Source organism: Scardinius erythrophthalmus (assembly GCF_964197995.2).
Source record: "Scardinius erythrophthalmus genome assembly, chromosome: 1".
Classification (NCBI taxonomy): Eukaryota; Metazoa; Chordata; class Actinopteri; order Cypriniformes; family Leuciscidae; genus Scardinius; species Scardinius erythrophthalmus.
In genome coordinates, this window is record NC_138221.1 from 14,092,959 (window position 1) to 14,109,262 (window position 16,304).

A 16,304-nucleotide genomic window follows, 5' to 3' on the forward strand; every position below is an offset into this window, starting at 1 on the left:
AATGTGAAATTGAATTTATCTTGGCATAGTTAAATAACAAGAGTTCAGTACATGGACATGACATACAGTGAGTCTCAAACACCATAGTTTTCTCTTTCTTATTTAAATCTCGTTTTTGAAAAACACCCCTGAAAAACAGGCGAATCTCCACATAACACCAACTGTGACGCAACAGTTGGGATCATTAATATGTACGCCTCTAAATATTTGCATAAGCCAGCCCATGCTCAGTGCCAGGCGAAACTGCACAGCCGAATCATCGGAAGTTCTGCAGGTGAAGAAACAAGCGAGGATCATAGAGAAAATGGCAGATCTATCTATAATCTATCTATAATCTATCTATAATCGGATACCGCTACAGTTTAATTCGAAGTTGTTAGTCGCTCTGCCCATTTCACCGCGGACTGTTTTTCTAACCTGGAACAATATCAAGCAGCCAGGCTTCTCTCGGCGTCTCAAACGGACGAAGGGGGCAATTTCAACTAACGTTATATTCCCGCAAGCGGCAAGTAGTGATTTTATTAACGATAATTTACACTGTGTTATCTAGATCCAGCGCGATATTGTTTTTTCCTCGAGAGACATCGTGGCTTGCAGACGAGCGAACGAAGCATGGCAGTTGTTCAGTGTTTGGATGTAACTACAAATGAACACAAAAACATTTTTTTTAGCTCCTTCATCCGAGCCTCTGGAGAACCAGTGGGTTATGTGAATTTCTGATGTGTAATTGTTCAAGTCCAGAGAGATAATCTTTCTCTCAAAGTCGTTCAACACTGTTTATGCATCAGTAAATCGCGTTGCAGTGATAAGATCTTCATTCACGCGATCGACAGGCTGTCATCTGCTCAATGCTGGAATAGATCTAAATACTAAAAAAACTTATCATGATTCGTTAATCCCGATAGCTGTAATAGTAAAAACGTATAATCGCTGTAATAGTAAATGTTTTGCAGATAGCTCTACATGTAATGCCAGATATTTCATATGCAAGCATGTCAGCCAATCACAGCAGTGGGCGTTTACACTGAAGTCTCACAGCAGACACGCCCCTTCAAACAGAGTGTCCAGATCAGGGTATGAAATCAGGCTAGGAAATATGCCTTTTATTTCTAAATTATAACAAATTTTGATCTAATAAACATACTAACATTATAAGGGCACCCCAGGAAACATTATAAAATAATAAAATAATCCATTCTACGGCACCTTTAACTACGGTTTAAAATATATGACTAGTAGTTTTTCGCCAATGTGGTATTAGTGGTTATTAAAAGTACTTTAGTGTAATAAAGTATCTCAATATTTATTCCATGAGTCAGCCCTGCAAACCTGTTGGTAGACAATTTAGTGGATAGTGAAAATATGCAGTCAAACACTCTGGAGACCATCCCAGATGATGTCCCACCAGCAGAAGCCTTACCAGGGTCTCTATTGTGGAGCCCATCCCGGTCAAGCAGCAACACCAGGGTCTCCCACTCAGCTGAATAAAAGTCTACATAATTTTTCTTATTTTATGTACTGTAAATTTAAATGTTAATGTTGATTTTGATATGTTTATACGTATGTTGTAAATAGTTGGGGGGGAAAAAAGGTATAGAAGAATTTGTTTAATGTAGAAATTGACTATCATCACTAAAATAAACAATGTCCAGAGCAATGAATTCTCTTTTATTTACACATTTAAAGTTGCATAAAAATAAATAAATGTACAGATTTTTTTTCCTTTTAAAAAATATAGGTGAAAAAAAGTTAAACAAGAATATAGATGTATATTTCTCAATAATTCTTTCAAGAAGAGAAAGCCTGTCCTTTCTCTCCCTACTCTCCAGTGCTCTCCTCGCCTCTGCAGTCCCATGTCTTCTCTAATCAATTCCAAAAACTCGTCCTCTCTGTCTTGCCTTCTTCGGGGTGCTGGTGCTGGTGTGGGTGCTCATGCTGGTGCGGATGCTGCCCCTGGCTCCTCCTCTTCGTGGTGCTGGTGCTGGTGTGGGTGCTCGTGCTGGTGCTGGTGCGGATGCTGCCCCTAGCTCCTCCACTTCTTGGTCACACACTGCTGAACTCAGCCCTGATCTGTCCTCAGGGATTGAGGCCATGAGGGCGGGGTTGGTGCAATGCCTCTGTCCCAACACCTCATCCATGAGGACAAACCAGGGCCAAGTTTCAGCAGTGGGTTTCCCACTCACACCCTCTCCTGTCCCAGGACACGTGCAATCTAAGGCAGAGCAAATTAACCATGGCTTGTTAACAACAACAGCACAATACATTTCAGCAAAGATGTGTGTATTATTATATATAATTAGACCCATGTAAAAATGGGTCTGGGGTATGTAGCTCCCATACAGGCACAAAAATATATATGTGCCTGTATGGGAGTTACATTCTACAGACCCATTTTTCCCTGAATTGTTCAAAAAAGCAGAAAAGGGTACTAAACACAGGGGTGCAATCTTAAGTGCATTGTTAACACTGCAAAATATGACACATCAAGACATGCAAAATATGCTTAATATTTCTGTAGGCCTATAGTCAAATTTGGTTAAAAACCAAATTTGGGGGTTGGTTGTTTTAGGCTTTATAGGGTGAGTGATATTTCTTATAATACACAAGTGAGATAGACTAGTGCAAATATTACAAATAGGTCGTTAATTTTGCTCGGACTGCAATGCGTGCAGCTCAAATGTGTCCTCACCTGCACCAAAAGGTAGACTACTTACATCTGATATATTCCCCATTTTAACAGATGGACAGTAAGTTAGCAACAACGCTACCAGTGATGCTATCAATATTAATAATAATTTATGACTAAACTCTTGGATATAATCCGTCTTTTTAGTGGTACGGGTGTAGACGCACGATAGGCGAAAAAATATGTTTGTTTATAAGTGAGTGTGGAGAAGACGCGTTCAGCTGTGATCCACGGACATAACCTATAAGAGTATCCGGCGCTGGATCACTAATAGGCTTGAGACGCGTCTTCTCAACAGTCCGCGTTGTAACTATGAGGTTTGAGCAGTAGTGCTTCTTAGTGAGGAAAAGTGGAAAATGTTCGTTGTAAGTGAGTTTAAAGAGAAAATCAAGAATTATAAATCAAATCGATAGAGCTCCAAAGACAACAACTATTGTCTTTAATGTCATGGTGCAATGAGCAGAAACTGCTCTTTGTAAATAATTGGAATCTGTTTTGGGAGGGTCCTAGGCTTTTCCGTGCTGATGGCTTACACCCAAGCAGATTCGGAGCGGATCTTCTGTCGGATAACATCTCCAAAATGTTAAATACCTTTTGACTAGTAACCAAAAGTCCAAGTCTCTGCTGCACCAATTTAATTGATATTTAATACTAGTGTAGAACATTGCATAGAAACTGTGTCTATTCCTCGTTTAGTGAGAATCAGATCAAATAATACATTTACTGCAGGATCTAGGAAAAATCTAATTGTTATTAAAACAGAAAATGTTGCTATTAGTAAGCAAAAACAATTTCTAAAGCTACAGTGTAGGTCTTCTAAACATTAGATCACTCACACCTAAGGCAGTTATTGTAAATGAAATAGTCACAGATAATAGCTTCGATGTGCTTTGCCTTACTGAAACCTGGCTATAACCAAATGATTATTTCAGTCTAAATGAGTCTACTCCATCAGGATACTCCTATAAGCATGAGCCCCGTCTGATTGGTTGTGGCGGCGGTGTTGCAACAATCTATAGAGATATTCTCAATGTTACTCAGAAAACAGGTTATAAGTTTATTTAATTTGAAGTACTTGTACTAAATGTTACGCTCTTAGATGTTGGAAAAACATCCCTATTATCTCTAGCCTTGGCTACCGTATATAGACCGCCTGGACCTTACGCTGATTTCCTAAAAGAGTTTGCAGATTTTCTCTCAGACCTATTAGTCAACGTCGATAAACCATTAATTGTTGGAGATTTTAACATACACGTAGATAATCCAAATGATGCGTTAGGGGCTGCGTTTACAGATTTATTAAACTCCTTTGGGGTCAAGCAAAACGTTACCGGACAAACTCATCGTTTTAACCATACACTCGTTTTAATTATATCACATGGAACCGATCCAATCGATATAGATATCATTCCACAAAGTGATGATGTCACTGACCATTACATGGTAACTTGCATATTACGTACTCCTTTACATATTACATATTGCATATTACGTACTCCTTTACATATTACACTCCTTTACATTACATATTACGTATTACTGTAATATATCATGCTGTGCCGCATTATTGATCAGGCAGAACAATCCTTTCATCCACCATAGATAATTTTTCAAATTGCTTATCTGATCTGTCTCAGCTGCTCAGTGAACAAAAAACAAACAGATGAACTAGAGGAATTAACTAGCACTATGAGCTCCATTCTCTCTGGAAAATTGGATATTGTTGCACCCATTAGATTAAAAAAGTTCAGAGAGAAAATTAAAGCACCATGGTACAACAATACTACGCATGTTCTAAAGAGAGAAACTAATTTAGAGGTCTTTAGAATCGCATGGAAAGACAGTATGACACGTTATAAAAAGGCCCTAAAAGCGGCCAGGGCTGAGCACCTCCGCAAACTAATAGAAAACAACCAAAACAATCCTAGGTTTTTATTTAACACCATGGCTAGACTAACAAATAAACAGATGTCACCTGAACAAAATATTCCGTTACAGTTTAGTAGTAATGATTTCATGAAGTTCTTCACTGAGAAAATAGAAAACATCAGAACCAAAATTGTAAACGTTCAATCCGTTTATAATTCAGCCTCAATTATCACGACGCAAGAACAATTACAGTGCTTTACAACTATAGAACAAAAAGAGTTAAATAAACTTATCAGTTCATCTAAAACAACAACATGTTTATTAGATCCTATACCAACTAAACTACTGAAAGAAGTGTTACCTATAGTGGAAGAGCCTCTCCTCAATATTATTAACTCATCTTTATCTTTAGGTCATGTTCCAAGAACATTTAAACTGGCAGTTATAAAACCTCTCATTAAGAAACCACAATAAGACCCGCATAATCTAGCAATTTATAGACCCATTTCAAATCTTCCTTTTAATCACAAATTTACTTAAGTAAAAATTTACTTTTAGCTTCTGACCAAGGCTGTATCTCAATACTAGTTTTACTTGATCTTAGTGCTGCGTTCGATACTATAGATCACACAATACTCCTAGATCGACTACAAAATTATACTGGTGTTCAAGGACAAGCATTAAGTTGGTTCAGATCATACTTATCTGACCGCTACCATTTTGTCTATTTAAATGGAGAAAAATCGATCATAATTCCAATAAACTATGGAGTGCCGCAGGGATCTGTGTTAGGCCCTCTACAGTAAAAGACCTGGGTGTTATACTAGACTGCAACCTGTCTTTTGAAAATCATATTTCATATGTTACAAGAACAGCCTTTTTCCACCTTAGAAACATTGCTAAGCTACGTAACATGCTATCAGTTTCTGATGCAGAAAAGTTAGTTCATGCATTCATGACCTTGAGACTAGATTACTGTAATGCTTTATTAGCCGGTTGTCCTGCATCCTCAATAAACAAGCTACAGTTAATCCAAAATGCCACCGCTAGAGTTCTTACTAGATCAAGAAAATATGATCATATAACACCAATTTTATCATCACTACATTGGTTACCTATAAAGTTCTGTATTAATTACAAGGTATTGCTACTGACTTATAAAGCCCTGAACAGCTTAGCTCCAGTCTATTTAACGGATCTTCTATCGCCCTATAATCCATCGCGCTCTTTAAGATCACTAAATTTGAGGCTTTTGGTCATACCTAGGATATCCAGATCCACCAAAGGAAGGGAGAGCATTTTCACATTTAGCTCCAAAACTCTGGAATTGCCTTCCTGATACTGTTCGTTGCTCAGACTCGCTCTCCCAGTTTAAAACTAGATTAAAGACGCATCTCTTCAGCCAGGCATTCATATAATACTTTTAATCTTACAGTTAAATCTGACCTATAGTTCATAAACGCTAGAGGAGAACTGGCCCCCGACTGAGCCTGGGTTCTCCCAAGGTTTTTTTTTCTCCATTAGGTCACCTGATGGAGTTTTTCGGGTTCCTTGCCACTGTTGCCTTTGGCTTGCTCAGTTGGGGATATTTGGGGATTTAATTTAATTAATCAATTAACAATACTATTGATCAGCATTACCAAACGTGGACGTTTTCCACTAGAAACAAGCATTGATGTATTATTTTAATTTAATACTGTGAAGCTGCTTTGATACAATCTGTATTGTGAAAAGCGCTATATAAATAAACTTGACTTGACTTGACTACAACCCAATTTTCCTCAAAACAAGCTTTATAATATAAATTGATCTCAATGAGCAGGCGGCTGAGAGAGTCTGAAGGTACCGTCTGCAAAGTGCAAAACGTCAATGTTAAACACTATAGTGTCACCAAATTCAGTTTACACGTCAATGGTCTCCCACTGGTCATGCTACAACACTTAGTTCGATAAAATGTGCTTTTATGAAAAATATTCAATAACTTAACTGTAACAGACCAAATCCAGTTCACACATCACTGCTCTAATGCTGGTTATACAACACTTAGTTTGGCATGCTCTGTAATACTCTGTAAATTCTTATCTGGTATAATTCTGAAGGAGATTTTGTGTAGCATTACATTTTATCTATTGTATCATTTTCTGGTGCCCCTGCTGGCAGATTTTTTTTTATTTTCTTACAATGCATGTTAATTCCCATTGACTTAAATTGTATTTTTGTCCATAACATAAATCATAAATCAGTGAAGATTATTATCATTGACAGAATGGATAAAGTGTTTTGAGCAAACTCTCTTATGACGGTTTCTCTGATGTTTCAAATGTTTCTCTGATTCTGTCTGCTGTTTTCTTGCAATAGACTTGTGTTTCTCATTTCTGTATTCAGTGTTTCAGGCTGGTTTGATCAGAAAGCATTAGTTCCTGTGTTTGGTGTGAGGTAAAGTGAGTTTGATCAGTGCTGTGCTTAATACGACCTTACGGAACAAAAATATATGGGATTTTACTGCAAAATATAATGCAATATTACATAAAACATTTCCATATATGGGAAACTGGTTATATTTTTCAATATACTGCAATATATGCATTGCCCATTTATGGCTATATATTAATGAACATAAATTTATACATGAAGACAAAAATAGCATTACATGTAATATTCACAAAGTTTTATCCTTTATTGTGTAAATATATTGCACATACATGTTGCCATATAAAAGTGAATGTGTGTTCACACACACACACACATATATATATATATAGGGGAGAGCGGGCCACAAAGTAACGCTTTTTGACTTTCTCAGTTTGTGTAAATCTACTTATGGTTCAGAGTATTTATTTTTTCCCACATTAATTTCCCACGTCTACTACAATTATGTGTTTTTGTTTTATTAATACAGTATATACTTTTTTCTTGATATACCCCGAAAGAATGGAAGTGAAATGTGACAACATGCCCCATAGGTGGGGTACATTGTAACATGTCGTGGGGCACATTGTAACATGACCATATGACAGCTTGAAATGTTATCTGATCTAATAAAAAATATATACAAGACAAACTAAAATATTTTCTAAATATAATACAATTAAAAAACGTTTTCATATAAAATAATGGCAATTTTTAATAATTAAATATAAACTATTTTTTGAGCTTTGACTACGAACACATGAAAACACAGCTATACAACATAGTTCAAAACAAATAAATTAGTCATTTCTGAAAATTGACTCAGTCTTTTTTCACCCTTTTATCACGTTTTCTCAATAAAATTAATAAAAGTATAGAATATAATAGCATATTTCTAATAGGGGCACATTGTAACGCAGTGTTACAACATGCCCCCGCCTGCACAATGGGAGGGGGGAGGGGGAGGGGGAGGGGGAGGGCGTTTTCACATTTAGCTCCTAAACTCTGGAATAGTCTTCCTGATATTGTTCGAGGTTCAGACTCGTTGTCCCAGTTTAAAACTAGATTAAAGACGCATCTCTTTAGCCAAGCATTCACATGATTACCTTTTATACTACAGTTAAATCGGATCAAATGCATTAATATTATGAACAGCAGCTATGCTAATTATTTCCCATCTGCTTTTCTGTTGTTATCTCGGGACGCTAGTATCCAGCTTGTATCCAGCCTCTCATGGAGACTTCAGATGCCCCAACACCCATGAAGAGACAACTCAACGCCTGTGAAGAGACGACTCGACGCCTGTGAAGAGAAGACTCGACGCCAGCGACGTTATGCCCTAAATTAATACATGATTAACTACAGGGCTCTCAAGTCTCACGCATTGGGCGTGAGACACACGCAATTCAACCAGTTCACACGCTCACACGCCACACCGTGTATTTCTCACGCTGAAAAGGCAATGCCAACCAAGTTGTCCTGCGAGCTTTATATATAACGTTGTATACGAGGCGCAGGCACACAAAGTGAAGTTTCCTGCCGCCAGCACGTATCTCGGCCAGATTGCGTTCGTTACAAGGCAACACAGATGCACGAACACACGGAAGATGACGGAACATTCTCGGCCACCGTACGTTCGTTACTAGGTGTGATGGCTAAGGCCACACTGAATGAGCACTTAGTTTACTTTGAATATGAAGTGATATTTTGTTTGTTTTAGAGGATTCATGTTTTTGTCTGTTTATTTATTAATTATTTTGTTTCTTTAAATGTTATCTACCCAAACACATGTCTCTTTGGTGCTGTAAATCCCAATGAGCAACAAAGTCAATAATCATTTATTTCTAGAGTGCACGCTAGTGAGTAAATGAGACCACAACCAAGTTATGGGTTTAACATTTTATTTAAGTCTGTTTAAATGTGTACATCTTACCCGTGGTTCCGCCGGGCTCCATGACTGCAGCATGGAACAAAGGCATGGAAGTAAAAGGGCGCGGCCTTTCCTGGTGTCCCTTATATATTCAGTTGGGAATTATGGGCAGTGTAGTTTTTGGGATAATGTTCTAGGGGGTTGTGTGTTAATTTGAATGTTTAAAAGATGTTTTGTGTGTGTATGTTTAAGTGTATTTTCATTATGACTTTATGATAAATGTGATTTTTATTTTGTTTATTTGAGTTTGTGTATAGAAGTATTTATTTCTTTCACCCTTTTAAGTTTGATGTAATTGAAAACTTGTGAGACCCCTGTAATCATGAGAATGGTTTGGTCCAGCTTGTTAAAAAGGCTTCATTTTCTGTGGCTGAGTTAGTTCGGGTGAGGGATCCCTGAGTAAACATCTGAGACCCAGAACTCAGTTGTGTGCTGATGCACAACTTATGAATCAGTGTTGGTTTTTTCTCCCTGCACAAAGTGTTAAGTAAGTGTTGCAGTCAATAAAAGTACACTTTGTTGACTCCATGCGTGTCTCCTGAAAACTTTATGGAAGAACCCTTACACTAGGTAACCAACAACATCGCGTGAACACACGTCGTGATGGAGAAGGTAAGTTGGAAGAAAGCTCGTCTAACATTTTTAGGCTAGAACATTTAATATATAGCCCATCGTTTACATTATTATTGATGCCGTCAAAAACTCTACAACTACTCTGCAACCAGGCCAGAAGCTTTGGCTCAGTTTGGCTAGCTTACGTTTTCTTAAACTAAGGGAATGTTAGTGGGTATGGGAAGGAATGAAGATGTATTTCTTCATTTTATTTTAAATACATTTAAATTTGTTTATTTTATTTTAAATTATATATTATACTGTATTAATAGTCTTTCTAGTTACATTAAGGCTACATGTATTAAAGCAGAGTGCTCTGGGTAATATTTTATATCCTGTCAAAACATACATTAATCATTGCCATTGCATTTGTATTTTTCATAATAATACTCTAATATGTCATTTGTTCACAATGTCCCATGCACCACACAATAAATAATTATACCATTTTGACTAGACACATTCAAAATGCAAAAAGATTTGTTTTTCCAAACTGTTTGGAGCAATTTGTTATATTTTTGTAATTTTTGTATAACTTAATTGTAATTTTAAAGAGTATAGTTGATGTGATGAATTGCTCTGTCATTTATCAGATTTACCAATTGTTATAATTTCAATTTGGGCTGGTTAATTATGAACAATGGGTAAAATTGGGGGACGGGGACATATGGTGGCGGGGCTCCATTAGGGCTCCTCCCCTAACCGCGTGTGATCTCACTCCAAGCTTTTGGTAAAACTTGAGAGCCCTGTAACTAACTTTATTTTTCTATGTACATTTATGAAATGCACTTTCTGTAAAGCTACTTGTATTGTGTGTATTGTGTATTGTGAAAAGCGCTATACAATTAAATTTGAATTGAATTGAATAATTTGACCTGAATCACTGAACTCATTTAGAGTCTAATCTCTGACTTAAATGTATATTGTTGATTACAGCATCATTGTGATTCTATAGCAAACGATCCAGAATTTTCTAAATAATCTAAATGATTTGTTAAAAGTTGTTCTGATAAATAAAAAAGTAAATCTTTCTTTTAGGCACTCACAGACATCAAGAACCAGTGTATGAATCTCAACAATGGTGACAAATAATATTCAATTAGAAAAAGGATATTCAGATCATAATTTATTCATACCACAATGCATGATGGGAGTAATGAATGAGTTTTGATTGGTGGCACCCAGAATGCACTGCAACATGCTTTTTTTATTGTCACCATTGTTGAGATTCACAGGCTGATAATTGATGTCAGTGTGTCTAAATAAAGTAATTTGCAAAGTATTTTGATCAGAACAACTTTAAAGAAAGATTTTTAATTATACTGAAAATGCTGAAAATTTGTTGCTATAGAATCACAGGGCTGCTGTAATCAACTACCGACACCACCTATTCACCTTTTCTCTTTGTTCATCTGGCAGGTATAACTCAGTTACAGCAGCCAAACTAAATCTAATGTTAATAGTTTAAGGGTCAAGAGTCCAACTAAAGCAAACACTGACCACCAAAAAATTTGATTTTCTCCTTCAGTGATTCTGCTTGTTATCATCAGGTGTCTTTAATAATGCTCAAACATCACTCAATTAATCACTTAATTAGCTCATTAACTTTAACACTCTTGAGTGTTAATTTAACACATATTTAACACTTTAACACTCTTGAGTCTGGAGCCAAATAAACAGAGTTCATTTAACACTGGAGTTTTTGCAGTGTAGATCCTTATTTTTGCTGTTTTGTGCTTATTTTTGCTGTTATTTTATAACCGGTGTGATGATCCAAGGGGCTGTGGTGCTTTGTTTTGCCAGTAGGTGTCTCTGGGTAACACTTTTGTGTCTTTAGGTTAATTGATGTCGCAGGTGTGGAGAATTGGTTGATTAACAATGCTGCTTATAAGATGCTGGCTTTCTCACCCTCGGGAAGGAAAAACAATTGGGCTTGGTCTCTGCTGGTCTCGTTGCTTGGTGGACATGCTGACTTTTCACTCTCTCCAGTCCAGGGCTTGATGTTGTTGTTTGTATCTTTAATTTTTGTCTTCTACTTTAAATGTAGTTATGTCTGTTTTTTCTTGATTAAATATTAAATATTTCAAATTTGATTATGTGTTTGGCCTCCCCATTCATGTTATTGCTCCTTGAGCCAAGGGGTTGTAACATATGGGGGCTCGTCTGGGATTAACTAAATTGGCTTAGGGTTTGGATAATTCTTTAATTAGAATTATGATTTTGACAATTCTTTAATTAGAGTTGTGATTTGGATGATTCTTTAATTAGAATTATAATTTGGATGATTCTTTAATTAGAATTATAATTTGGACAATTCTTTAATTAGAATTGTGATTTGGGTAATTCTTTAGAATTACAGTTTGGTTTATTCTTTAGGTAAAATTATTGGTTGGGTAAAATAAGTTTTGGGGAGTGCCATATGAAAATTTTTGTTTTGATTAGTGGTTTTTGGACTGGAGAGAGAGTTAGAATTGTCCAATAGTTGCACTAAATTGCTCAGATGTTGCGGTTTAGACTGCATAAGCCAAAAATAACCCCGTGTTAGGCTGAAGAGCGCTTAACGCTTTTTGTTATTTTAGTTTGTTATTTTAGTTTGTTGTTTTTGGTGCGTCGGACGCGGGTAGACTGGTTAGCAGTTGGGCTGCATGTGGGCGTGCCGAAGACCAGGGTTGAGCATAATTAGTTGTGTGTGTATTATTTAGATACGGGGTGGCTTTAACGAATTTTTCTGGCAGTTGAAGTGTGATCTGTTGGCTTTGGTGAGTATTACGTACTTTATTGTTCAAACGTTCTTTTTAACAAAGTAAAATTAAAATGAATTTGTTACAGGATTTTATTGTTGCTCCTACGATGGGTAAATTAGAACGTCTTTCAAAAGAGCAACTATTTAACCCTCTGAGGTCTGAGCTGTTTTCTGGGCCCTGGAGGTGTTCTGACATGCTCTGACATTTGTGGTTATTTCTGTTACTTGTGACATTTTCATGGCTAAAGTCTAATTACACTGTATTCAGCACAAACTCTGCTACAATAATATATCAGCAGCATGTATGTAAAAGTTTGTAGTTTTGAGATAATGACATTTATGCGTGGTTTGTGAAAATACAAAAATAAATTCTCACTGAAATAAGGTCATGAAACCCATACTGATTATTTCTTCACAAGACTTTTGAAAATTGTATCACGTAGCCTAGAATATTTGCTCCAAAACGATGTGAGAATCACCCTGACTGCTCATTCAGAGAAGACAATATATTGATTTAAAAATTTTACGACGTGTTTTGTGTTAGAAAGCAATATGCGAAGGGGCGGATCACCTCATTAATATGAAAGCTTTCCACACCTGAGAAAGACAAAGAACCTCCCTAATGGCCCTATTAGGAGCTTATCAGGGCCCATCATTCTGACCAACCTTGCACAAAGAATGAGGAGATTTAAAAAAGAATGGCTTTTAAAATTGTTTGGATTTATTTACAACACAACATAATCCAAAGATACACAACAAAAAAGCACTTATTGAAGAAAGAGACCTTTGTGCCATTCCTAAAAACATTGTACATACCTTTCATTTTCTAAGGTGTTTGATTTTCACTTTACCATGTTCATGTACAGAGACATGTACTGTGAATGTTGAAGTCAGCAGGACTCAGTGGCATCTGGGCCCTGAAAAAAAAAAAGTGAACATACTGATATCAAGAGAAAGGCCTGCACGATTTTGGGAATACATTTTAGATTTTTCTTGTTAAAATTGCTTTTTAATTCACAGAATACACACACACACTCACACAAATGTTTCCAACAATATATAATGAACACCAGGTTTGTTGTGCCTTGTAGGTATAGGCTATGCGCAGTGCTGCATAAAATAATAACAATATAGCAGCCTATATATATTTTCAAAAAGATTTCAGTAACAACTAAGCTAGAGAAAAATATATTGATTATCATGTTACTTCAAATGTTTCCATTCGTTATGATGATATGAAATGAGATTATAGTAAAAACATGAAGCCGTTTGGAGCGTTTTGCTTTTCCAAAATATGATACATTCAAACGCGATCGCGATCAAAAATATGATACATTAAAACGCGATTGCGATCAAATATAAAACATTATGGTTAGGCCTACCATATACATAGCCTATCTACGTTTGAGCAGATATCCACAAACACAGTAACAGTAAACACGGGTCTAAATATTATAATATTCACCATATATCTAGCAACAGTTCAACTGCAATGTGAAATTTATGCAACAATAGCAAACTAATATGTAAGAATTTCTTACCTTATCTTTCTTGTCTTCAAGTATCGTTCTTCTCCTTCTGATGTAAATCCAATGTAAGCTCAGGCACGTCTTTCAAACTCGACGAAAAGTGAAGTGAAGTGTTTTGTTGTTGAGGTAATGAGGGCGATCGCGTTCCATGTGGAGATTTGCATGTGAATATCTTTTGCGCGAGTGGGCGTGGCCGAATTAAAAATAATTAGGAAGCGTTTGAGAAGCTGGAAATCTTGTTGGTTTTATACAAATTACTTAAACAGAGAATATTTGTTTTCGTTTTGAATCCGATCATTTAAAAGTACACACTTAAATGTTTATAAAGGTGTATGGCTCATAAATGTGTAACAAGTATTCGCTGAGTTTTGTTTGTTTATAGACGTGCTCAAGAAAAAAAAGTTCACCGCGACGGAGAGGCAGAACGCACACACTGTTTATTTTCTTTATTTTACAAAAGCACAATGTTTTGATTTGATTGGAAGTGGACACATACAAAAGTAGAAATACCACAGATTCTTTTTTTATATTTATTTTTTCTGTATGACCATAAATGACGGAGAAATTTAAGTTTAAAGTGCTACAATGTGGAGAAAATCCAGCAAAACGCGCCGGCGCGTTTGTCGACCTCAGAGGGTTAAAGTAGCTGAAGATTTCGAGTTTGAATTGGCTTTAACAAAAAGTACTAAGGTAAAACCTCTGCGAGGGGCTGTAGAGGAGAAATTAAGAGAGATGTTGGTTTTGACTTCAGAGTCACAGTTTGATGAGGAGGTGATACCTGAAGGTACTTCGACACCTTATGCGTTGTCAGACCCTAAAAGGTTAACCTATGAGCAACAGTTAGAAATCCTTAAGATACAAAATAAAGAACGTGAATTGGACAGAGAACTTGAGTTACAGAAATTGAAAAGCCAAGAGCGAGAACAAGAACGCAAATTTGAAACTTGTAGAATGCAACCAAAAAATGGAAGAGGTGAAATTAGCTCAGGAGGAGGAACATCTTTGTAAATTGTGCACTTTATTTACTCGTCTTGAGATCGCAAAGTTGACTGTAAATTTAGCGAAATGTGAATTTGCACGTGCCACTGTGGTCTATTTGGGAAATGTGGTAGGACAAGGTAAAGTCTGTCCTGTCCGGGCAAAAGTCCATGCCATTGAGAAGTTCCCAGTTCCTTCTACGAAAAAAGAGTTGATGAGAGTTTAGGAATGATTGGGTACTATCTGAAATTCTGTGAAAATTTCTCAACAGTGGTTGCTCCTTTAACAGATTTGTTAAAAGGTAAACGGAAATATGAATGGTCCTCAATTTGTCAACATGCTTTTGATAATGCCAAACTGTTGCTGAGTTTTGCTCCCGTATTAATAGCACCTTGTTGGGACCGTCCTTTCCATTTAAAGGTAGACGTGAGTGGGCTGGGTGCTGGAGCTACATTATTGCAGAAAGATAATCTTATGGCGGATACCTTGTCATGAGCTCCATTGAATGAGTAACCCATTACAATTTTGTTGGTTCTTGTCCTTTATTTCACCTCATTTATGTTCTCAAGGCACCTGAGAGCATTGAGAGGTGAAGTTGATAAAGGGTAGGTGGTGAATGAGTGAGGGTAAGTGGATCCAATAGTTTTGTTTAAATTTTAAGCCTGGTAAAATTCTTATCCTGTGATGTATTATGTTTTTTTGTATGTGATGTTTCATGTATTATGTTTACAGAGTACCTTTTATAAGGGCCTCTGTCTTTGGGAGGGAGGTGTGATGATCCAAGGGGCTGTGGTGCTTTGTTTTGCCAGTAGGTGTCTCTGGGTAACACTTTTGTGTCTTTAGGTTAATTGATGTCGCAGGTGTGGAGAATTGGTTTATTAACAATGCTGCTTATAAGATGCTGGCTTTCTCACCCTCGGGAAGGAAAAACAATTGGGCTTGGTCTCTGCTGGTCTCGTTGCTTGGTGGACATGCTGACTTTTCACTCTCTCCAGTCCAGGGCTTGATGTTGTTGTTTGTATCTTTAATTTTTGTCTTCTACTTTAAATGTAGTTATGTCTGTTTTTTCTTGATTAAATATTAAATGTTTCAAATTTGATTGTGTTTGGCCTCCCCATTCATGTTATTGCTCCTTGAGCCAAGGGGTTGTAACACCGGAGAAGCTCAAGATGAGAATAGGTTTTTTTTTATCAGATTGCTTGCTTGAACTGCTTAGAAGTTACTCTTTGTACATCCAGTCTCCGGGACTGCCCCGGGAAGAATGGATTAGCTGAAGAATCATAATCTGTAACCTTTTGATATTTTTGTGTAACCTAGTATATTTCTCTTTTTTTGTTTAAATAAACTTGTATTTTATAAAGACATGTATTCTTTTTGTCATACTTCAGCTGTACAAAGAAAGTTCAATAGTACGGTCGATACCGCCGCTGCACACGGGAATTGTCACAGATCGCTTGAATAAAACCTTGCCTCCGGTGCATGTAGGCAGTTATAGCATTGTAAAATGCAGAATTTTCTTGGACAACAGCTGCTAACAAAGATATACGC